The sequence below is a fragment of the Oreochromis aureus genome, linkage group 18, assembly GCF_013358895.1.
Source record: "Oreochromis aureus strain Israel breed Guangdong linkage group 18, ZZ_aureus, whole genome shotgun sequence".
In the NCBI taxonomy this organism is placed as follows: Eukaryota; Metazoa; Chordata; class Actinopteri; order Cichliformes; family Cichlidae; genus Oreochromis; species Oreochromis aureus.
The window spans coordinates 27,807,026-27,817,184 of record NC_052959.1 but is presented as its reverse complement, the minus strand read 5'-3'; positions in this window follow the sequence as shown (position 1 = coordinate 27,817,184).

Here is a 10,159-nt window from a genome sequence, read left to right as displayed (position 1 = left end):
AAGCAATGCATTTAATGCCCAGCTGTGCTAATAAAGTTTTTTTTAAAGCACCAAACAGTAGGAAACTGTTACTTCAGGCCTGAGAGTGTGTCAATTTATAAATGCAAAACAGGTTGATAAAAGTAGATCCAGTCCACTGAGCTGTAGCATCTTAAGTTAAATGGGTGGTTTAAATAGAGTGGAGCAGACCTGAGTGTGAACACCTGGATTTGAGTTAGCATATTTGCACTTCCGGTTCCCACATCTCGATCCGGCCTCTTTCAGTTTGCCTACTGTGGTTATATGAGTAAGATTTGCAGTTGATCCAAGTTTGAGAGATTTTCAAATTTTGTTTGAAAAAAAATGCTAAGACTAAAGATGTTGTTGGGGATATTCGCCTTTACGGAAAATATAGGAGGTTAGTAGATGTGATAGCCTGATGTTACCTATCTTATCATGTTATAAAAGTGGCGTCAGTGTGCGATTATCTTGCAGTACAGCACATGTATCAAAAAGTTTTATTTACCTCAAAGCTTATATTTCTGCAGTAATCCAAAATGTTATGGAAAATGTTAGAACTTTGTAAAGACTCTGGACAAGCTTAGTGTTCTTAGGAAACCTGCTCAGGTTCATAACGCGCTCTGTTTATTGTGGCTGAGAATCCGATTCAGTGAACTGGTCTCTAAGCCTGTGGGATGATATTGTGACTGGGATTAGCTGAGCAGTAGGACAGCACAGATAAGGAAGAGTCTCGGTATCTTGGCTTCATATCTTCATCCTCCTCATCTGTGTTGGCTGGATTGACAGAGCTGAATTGAGATAACAGGCGTCAAGATGTCAGCATCAGTCAGTTGTGATTTAGATCGTGTCTGAAAGCCTGCTGTGATGTAGTCCTCCATTTATTTATTTAAGATACAATGAAGCGGCTCAGAATAGGATAATCTCAACCACGGCGTGCTTTTCTGCTGTGAAAGTGAAAACATCATCTTTTCAATCTGGTTTTGCCCTTTTATGCTTTTTGTCTGAAGGATTTCTTTTTTTGATACATTTTCAAAACCAAGATAACAAATGCACTTTCCAGGCTAAAAATAGACTACTTAGCTGTTCTTAAAATCCCTCTTTAAATATCTAACGTTTCCTACCTGGCAACAGGATGGTTGGCTCGGTGTGTTAGATAACAACATTAAATCCTCTGCCGGATTGGAGGAGAAAGCTACATAGAGCGCACATCTTTGGAAGTCACATCCATTTGCATTATGTGTCCTGAGCAGTGACCACACCTGTCCCCCTGCCTGCTACCCTCTTACATAACACACACACACACACACACACACACACACACACACACACACACACACACACACACACACCTTTGTATATAATATTTATACATGCCAGCTGTCCTTAATGGACCCCTCCAGCTCTCAGCCAACCGCTATGCTGGATTATTAGCATCATCAGCTGTGACCAGTCAGGTACATGAAATTAGAAGATTAATCAGCATCTGCAGAGTCTAAAAACAACAATATCCAAATCCTTTATCCTAAGGCACTTCTTCAAATATTACACATTGTATTTTTAGACTTTATTAGAAGAACACATGTGTTAATGTGGGCACAGCTGCAAGCCGATAGAGTGAAAAGATGACCCTGAGTAACACCAAGCCTGTTTCTGCTCACTTGTTTCTCCGTTTATGAATCTCATTAATGCCTGTGAGAACTTTACTGCATTGGATGAAAAAAATAAATGACATGTTCACAGTTTTTCTGGTTTATCAGCTTGTAGAGATTTCCATAGTTTCCTGTGGAAAAGATTGGCATCAATATTTGGATAATGTTTAGCCTTATCCATTCGACTGTGTTTAAGTACTTGGCCGTCCTTGATTGACTGACTAATTATACAAGTTAGTTTTTCCACTTATTTCCCTGTAATTTTTCCCCAATGGGGACTCGTGTTTAAAAATAAATAAATAAATTAATTAAAATGATTAATTGATTCGGAATGTTGACATTGTTTTAGTAATTAATCACATCACTGGGGAAAAATGCTTAAAACTACACAGGTTCACTGGTTTCAGTTATGTAAATGTGAGGATTAGCTTCTTTCTCCTCTTATTATCATGTTAAATTAATTGAAATGAGTAATTTGGAGATGTTACCTCAAGATAAAAGAATCTGCAGTAAGTATTTTTCACTTGTTAGTTTTTTAAAGCCTACACAGGGCTCGCAAAATTTCAAAATCCCTGGTAGCCCTTCGGGCAGGGACTCTGCAGTTTTTGGTAGCCCAAAATAAATTTAAGTAGCCCGAATAAAAAAGGGAGCAATTTTTTTATGTTTTGTTTCCTGTTTTGTTTCCGTTACAATATTAAATTTAATGTATAATATTGTTAATTATAAAATTGTTGAAACACAAATTACAACATTGTATAAAAATTACAATCATCAACTCAAATACTTGGATCTAATTGAACAGAAATTTCTATGAACTTGTAAGAACTGTGTAGAACGTGAATCAGTCTGTGTCAGATCCTGAATTTGAAATTTCCACTGAAGTCACGGGTAAGCGATAAGTGGAACCAAGATCTAGGACATTTGCTTTTTGAAGTTTGCAAAGACTGCTAAATTTTGCCAATGGTAGTTCACTCTTTGCAACACAGTACGCTGTTCTAAACAGATTTTTCAGGTTTATTTTTAGTATGTTATTTGCAGACTGAGCAATAATGCATTTCTTGCATTTCTCATGGGTTCTAATGGGGGCCTTTCTTAAAATTACTGGTCCCAGTAACAAAGGCGCTTGTCGACTCAGAAATCGAGGGAAACCAACAACACACCCGGCAGAACATTATGTTATTTACACGGGTGCACATAAGTGGTCACATGTGCGCATTCGCTGTCAAAATAAAAGACGCGCAATTCTGCACCAAATCTCTGTGCGTTCATCATTTGTTTGAAGTCAGCTCACCTCCTGCAACCACTTTTCCGAGAATACGCTCTTCTTTTGTGGTTCGGACTCCTTCTGACATTTTTTTGGGGAGGTGGAGGAACACCAAAGTAATTGCTTAAAGGAGCTTCTTCGACATCTTTAAGAGTTCTAAACAAATGTCTGTCCTCCTCCAGAAAATCTTATGTACGCAAACGCACGTTGCAACTTCTTATCTGGTGCGCGTCTTTTATTTTGACAGTGAATGCGCACCTGCGGACCACTTATGTGCACCCCTGGTTATTTAGCTTGTCATATTGCAGCCACAGAAATTCTTTTGTCCATGAAACCATAAAGCTGCACTTTCTTTTTGCCTTATAGTCTGATTTGTCATAACTTTTCCGTTTTGTGGTCGGCTTTTCTTTGGCTGTCACTTCTTCACCCTGACCTGTCTTATTTGGCTCTGCAGAACTAAAATATTAGTTACACACGCACTCACATAACGGTCAGCGATTCTCTGCGCGATCAACCTCTCACATGTTTAAGCTTGCTGCGGGAGAGTTCACTTGTCATGTTCGCATAGTAAGCTAACGATTGATAAGACGATGTCAGAGGAATTGGTGCGCAAATTATCGTCACTCACCAATCAGTACTGTCGCTCTCTATACACAGTTCGCGCGATTGCAAAGTGAAAGCAAAAAACAAGAGCAAATTCAAACGCGATTTCAATATGTCACATAGTGACAGTGGCTCACCGATGCCAATGACATAATTACCCAGCTACATGTCCGAAAGAATGCAAAAGCATTGACATATATTTGTCCTTCCTATGATAGCCCGACGGGCAGGGCAGAGATAGATTTTGGTAGCCCGACTGGAAAAATCGCTAGCCCCGGGACGTCGGGCTAGCGATTTTGCGAGCCCTGCTACATTATTAATCTAACTGATGGTGAGACCAGCCATGATGTGTACTTGGAGATGGTGGCACTGAGAAAAAGACAGGAGACTGAGCTTAGGCTGAAGAGTTTGGAGAATATACATAATATTTAGTGAATTCTTGCTTATACCAACATGACATATAGATGACGGCTCAGTTATCTGCAATAAATACTAAGAAGCCTTTTGACGTTAAAGATGGATTTGTAAATGTGATATTTATTCAGGTGTAGGTTAGTATTGTTGGGAAGGATAAGATTGACCATTTGTGGGAACTGAACACTTATCTGAAGTTATAACTGTAAATCAGTGACTTTAATAATATTAATGAACATCCTGTAGCATGCTGGGAAAAGTACAGATTTATACCTTTTTGGGGGGGGCATGTGATTAAAAACAACATTGTAACTGTACCACAGGCCCATACTGAAGGCATTTTGAGTTCACTCAGGTCTTGAACCCACCTCAGGCTGTTCTCTTTTTGTCCCTGCATTGTCTGCTCTTTTCTCCTGTTGAATGTCACTTCTCTTGGGTTGTGCAACTATCTTAGGCCTTGAAACACAGGCACCACCCTTCTGTGTGTTTGTCCATGGTTTGCTGTTCATTATTATTCAGTTGGGTCATATTTGGTGAGATTACCTCAGACTGGACTGAAATAGGCATCAAGCTGCAATGAGCATGTGTTTTACAATCTTGGGGTTTGTCGGGTGTCTTTGTAACTTTTTCAGACACATTAAATGTTATTTTTGATTGCAAGCTCCTTCCCTCTGTGTTTTTTATTTTTTACCTTTCCCTCTGTGTTATTCCTACAGAAGAAAAAACGTCAAGTTTAGTTCACTGCTCGTGCTGTGAAGTTCTCACTGCGTTGCAGTATCTGTGATGTAATCAGCTCGGCTCTAACATAGCCTCCTTTCTTCCTGTTTCGATCAGGTGTTGTCATGCTTCCTAGCTGGTTTCACCTGTCACAAGTAGCTGTGAATTAAATTTTACGAGTATACCAGTAACTACACAGATCCCAAAGTGTACCTTAAGCTAAAATACAAACAAAGCATGGGGTTGGGTGGGGAGGGCGGTGGGGGGTGTAGCTGTATTTCTTTCACTTTTGTTTTATTTATTTATTTACTTTTTGTAATTTCTTGTTGTGATGAAGATGAGCTCGTGCTAACATCGTGGGTTCATCTTCAGCTGCTATTATTTTTTATTATGATTGCACACAGCCACAAACTGTTTAAGTCTTATAATTTTGTTTGGATAAAAAAAATTATTAAAACATGAACTTTTCATTGTAACATGAAACCTGTATCCCACATGTGAAGAAAAAAGGGAGTTTTTCTGCTTCCGTCAGCTACATTAGTGCAAAAAGAAATGTTATAAAACACTTGCGACTATATTATGCAATACACTGTAACCACCGAAGGTGACCATGTAAAGCACTGCAGTGAAAAAACACTCCAGTGAAACTAGAAAACTGAATGGACAAGGAAGTAGAAGAGGGAAAGGGCCGGACGTCTATTTTTGTTTTTGTGGGGATGATTGTGCATGTGCACACTTGTATGTGTGCATGTGCACACTTGTATGTGTGCATGTGCACACTTGTATGTGTGCATGTGCACACTTGTATGTGTGCATGTGCACACTTGTATGTATGCACACTAGTCAAGCGCTCGCACTTAAGAGATTGACATCAAAGTACCTGTGTGTGTTTGTGTTTGCATGGCCCATATCCCTGCAGGTATGTGGCAGAGCAGGTTCATCTGTGTCAAATAGAAGAGGTAAACGTGGACAGACACACCTCTGCCTCCTATTCCACCTGCATCACTGCTATGTCTCTTTAAGGCTCAAATAAACGTTGTTGTCAGGCTGCCACCTAAAGGACGGTGCGACCTTAACCTTTGATTGTCTGTGTTTCTGCAACTGTGGAAACAGAATGGTGAATATTACAAAAAACACACAAAAGGCTGAAACTAATGATACATTTCACCACTAAATAATGTGGCATTTTTTATGAACTTTTTAATGGCATTTTTTATGTGTATTGTTTTTTTGGTTTTTTTTGTTTTATTATGAACAGAGTAGTTGTATCTGTTATAGTCCGGCTTTGTTTGCATTACTATCTGTGATGCCTGTCAGTTTAGGAACTAGTGTATGTATATATAGATATAGATATATAGATATAGATATATAGAGAGATATAGATAGAGATATATATAGATATATAGATATAGATATATAGGGATATATAGATATATCTATATATATATCTCCGTAATCATCAGTTTATAGTAATGATCACGATGTTGCACATTGATGTTTTCAGACTGTTGCTGAAATGATTCGACTAGAAACAACAGAATCGAGCACTGAAACTAACTTCACCAGACATTTGTTTTTTAAAAGCAGCTGAGCAGTTTTACAGTTGACCCCAAATTTACAAGAACCAGGACAACTTTGCATAAAATGAACACACTGGTCTGAATCTCTCACCAGACAAGTCTAAATATAAACAGTGTGATGCCAAAGCATCTGCAGCCATTTCTCTCCAGTGTTAGCACTGATGGATTCACTGCCTGAAGCTGAGTCTTAAGTTCTTCTGTTTTTCCTGGTCCTGATGCGGTTTATCTCTGAGCTGAGTAACACTGGGCCGGGTGGTTATTATTCAGACTGCAGGCTGTGCTGATAAGACTGTAAATTTAGAACTGGCAGCATCACTCAGTGTCCCTTTCCTTTCTCCACCCATTAAGCAGAGCTCTGGCCTATAATAGGAAATTAAGATGCTGACCTGCAATCAGAACTGTTAATTGGCTGCTGGTGCTGTGTAGTGAACCCTCAGGCTCAGACTGTGGCCTGTACACCGGGTGCTGTGGTTGTACTTAACTTCTGGTGGAACTGTGGTTTGGTCAGTTTGTGTAATCATTGGCTCTGTGTAAGTGTCTTTCCTCCCACAGTTTGGTTTCTTAATGATTTCTGTTCGTGCTGTCTCTGAAAATGACCACCGACATATTTGGAAATATTTGTTTTGGGAAATATTTGATTTTCCTCCACAAGGAAGAACATAAAACATCGTTAAATGTTACTGATAGTGCAGGATTAAACATTTCCAAACGTAGGAGTGCTGCACACTAAAATGGGTTCTTTCTTCTTAATTTAATTTGCCTGCTTAATTTCCTCTGATTCCTTATTTTTTACTTTGCTTTATTTAATCATAAATATTCATGGTCATTTCAGACAGAATTAAAGAATTAAACATTAAAAATGCTTATCATTTGTTCTCACAGCCCACCTGCAATAACTTCAAAGGCCACACTTGTTTCCACTTTTACCAGCTTGTAAACTGTAGAGGTTTTCTGTGTTCCTGGCATTGACTTGCAAGTGGCTCAGATTTATTGTGGCAAAGCAAACTTAATCAGCTGTTCACCCACTGAGCTGCATCGGATGCATTATACAAGCTCTCCTCTTATTGTCAGTATTATAAGATGGCACTTTAAACACTAGGGTTACTCATAAATACACAACCTCCTAATTTTATGCTTCATAAAAATGTCACAGTGGTGCACTTTATTTCGGATATTTCACTGCAGAAATCCCTGTGCAGAAAATGTGCGTAGGTGGTGACACCTGACTCCGTTGCAACCTGTACTTAAAGCACAGTGTACTGACAAAGAGAGGAGCTTCCTCATACTGAGAGGTCAACCTCTTAATGTTCAGTGGCTTCAGAGCTCCGTATTGATTAGCTGGTCAGTCTGTTAACACCAGATGTCCAGCACCAGCTGCTCAGGGATATACTGCTGCTTTAACAGAGTTAAGAGACTCCCTGTGCATTTTTAATGAGCCAACCTGGCAGTAAAGACTTTAGTTACATAATAGGGGTCTATTTGATAGAGCATATACAGCTTTGGTGATAATTATCTTGTTTTGTTTTCTGTAATCCTGAGATGCTCAGATTGGTACAGGCATGAAGGGGATTTTTATCCTTGTGTTTTTACAGAATCTATATAAAAACAAACTCTTGTTTTCTGTTTCATTATAACTTCTCATCTCTTTTAAAAACACAACCCTTTGGTCTGGCAGTAATACGGAAAGTGTCTACTTGTCCTGCACAGGTTTCATGGAGTATAAAGAGTGTTGCACGCATATAGTCATTTATATGGAGGTAATTGCAGTGAAAGGATGTGAGCCCATATAAACAAAAATGACAAAAATCACCATCATCTAAACACCCGCCCTCCTTCGATTAGAAAAACCTATAATCACAAAGAAGACTCAGGCCTGCCAAAGTGCAGCAGACGGTACCAGAAGCTAAGGTTTGATCCAGCTTCGATTAAACAAATGAAATGAAATACATGGACTTAATGCAAAGAGACATGATAATTGCTGGGAAAATAGCCTTTTTTACCTACATTACATGCATGGATCACATGTGGCTTGTTGCTGTACTGCTAGAGTTGTCTTTTTTTCCCACTTAAGCTTAAATTTCCGAGCAGCCTTAACAGGAAACTTTGTTTTTTGTGGCCAAAAGTGAAGTGGGCGACCACCTCTGTGGCTTTCTAACGGTCGATTGACTACTAGGACTTCCCCTTTGACAGATCCATGCACTAAATCACATGTTTGTGCAGCATTATGCAGGAAGACCACAGAACAGTCACCAGTGTTGCATGCTGCATGCAGTAAAGCAGACTGACAGCTTCAATCAAATCACTCAAAATACTAAACCGGGACGATGGCAGTGATGCGTTTGATGAAACGTTTTTCGCGAGCCATCTCAGTCCATGAAGAGGATGACGTATTTACTATTTGTCAACCACTGGAGGTAATTTGTCGTGTATTTTTAATTAATGGGTGTAAATTTGCTCAGCGTTGCAGAGGCTTTCTACTGAAAGTTGGCTGTAACTTTGAAATCTACAGCTTTGTTTAAGAACCGAGTGGTCAGAAACTTTTAAAGAAAGTTTGGACTTCTGTGAAATGTTTTCACAAATGGAGGGATGAAACTGTTTAAATTATATAATAAGACACACATACAGTATGTATATTGTAGTGCTGTGATACTGTATTGAACAGCTAGCACTCATCGGAGGCTTCTACTGAATATCAAGTTCTCCTTGGTACCTCCAGCTGTTTGCATGGCTCCTGCATATTTCATCCCCATTGATTCCCATGCAATAAAAACATCACAGAGCCAATGTTCAGAGGCCTCAGGGCACTGGCATTATTCATGCCTCTCTCTGCCCTGTCGCTCTGCAGCCGCGCTCCTTCTTTGTAATGCCAACATGAAATAATCATGACAAGAAGCCCATTGACTGGATCACTGGTTCATCTGGGTTTTAAAGGATGCTCTGTCATTAGAGCAGAGCTGTACTACACAGCAATAGAGATGTTCTTCTTTGACTGAACAGGAGCTCTCTTGTTCACATGGTACTTGAATATCACCATATTTTCAGTTCTTAGGAGGTTAGAGTCGTAATCATGTTTGCCACTGGTTAAAGTGACGGTTACAGACTCACCCTTAAAAACATTTGAGTCATGGTTGGTCAGGTTTTCCAGCTTGTTATACAGGAACATTTCTGTAAGTGTGTAAGTATCATGACCTGATTTGCTGCATGTTGAAATTAAAACGGGATCTGAAACGTAACTCATATTTTCCTTGTGAACTTGAATAGCTCAGCCCAGCCAGTATCATTTTTCACTGTCTGCAGACACTTCTTCTTCTGAATGAGGTGTACGGGGGGAGAATGCAAGTTAAAAAGGAATTCTTATCGTTAGCAGTTGTCCAGTTAGTTTTAAAGTAAAAATGTCAAGCAACTACATTAGGGTTTGTCAGTAACCAGTAACAGTTCTTTTCTGTGTTCAGATGAGGCTGGACAAACTCTCATCCCAGTGTTTAGGATGCATCTTGAGCTAGTTTAACTTCCTCTTTTCTACCTGACATGGGTTATTGCCACTCCCGGTTGTATAACAGCAGCAACTTCCTTCCCTTGTCCTTCTACAAGTTCATTCAATGATCTGCTTCTCCATGGCTCACAAACCCTTAAAGTAGAGCTTGTAATTTCTCTCTCTGACTTTTTAGTCAGTTACTCAATGCTCCAGTGCAGCTGAGAGAGTAGAGTAAACCTCAAACACACTGTGAAGATTAAGTGATTGACTTCATGTGAAACTCTGTAGGAATGGAGTGTGGGGGTGAGGTGTTTGACATACACGCTGTTCTAAAATGTTTCAAATGAAAACGTCTACCAGCTTGTGCGTGCAGCTGGTGATTTACAGCCTGAAAGCTGTGAATATTTTACATCGTGCCCCTTCACTCACTGTCCAGGAACTTTTATGTAACAGACTT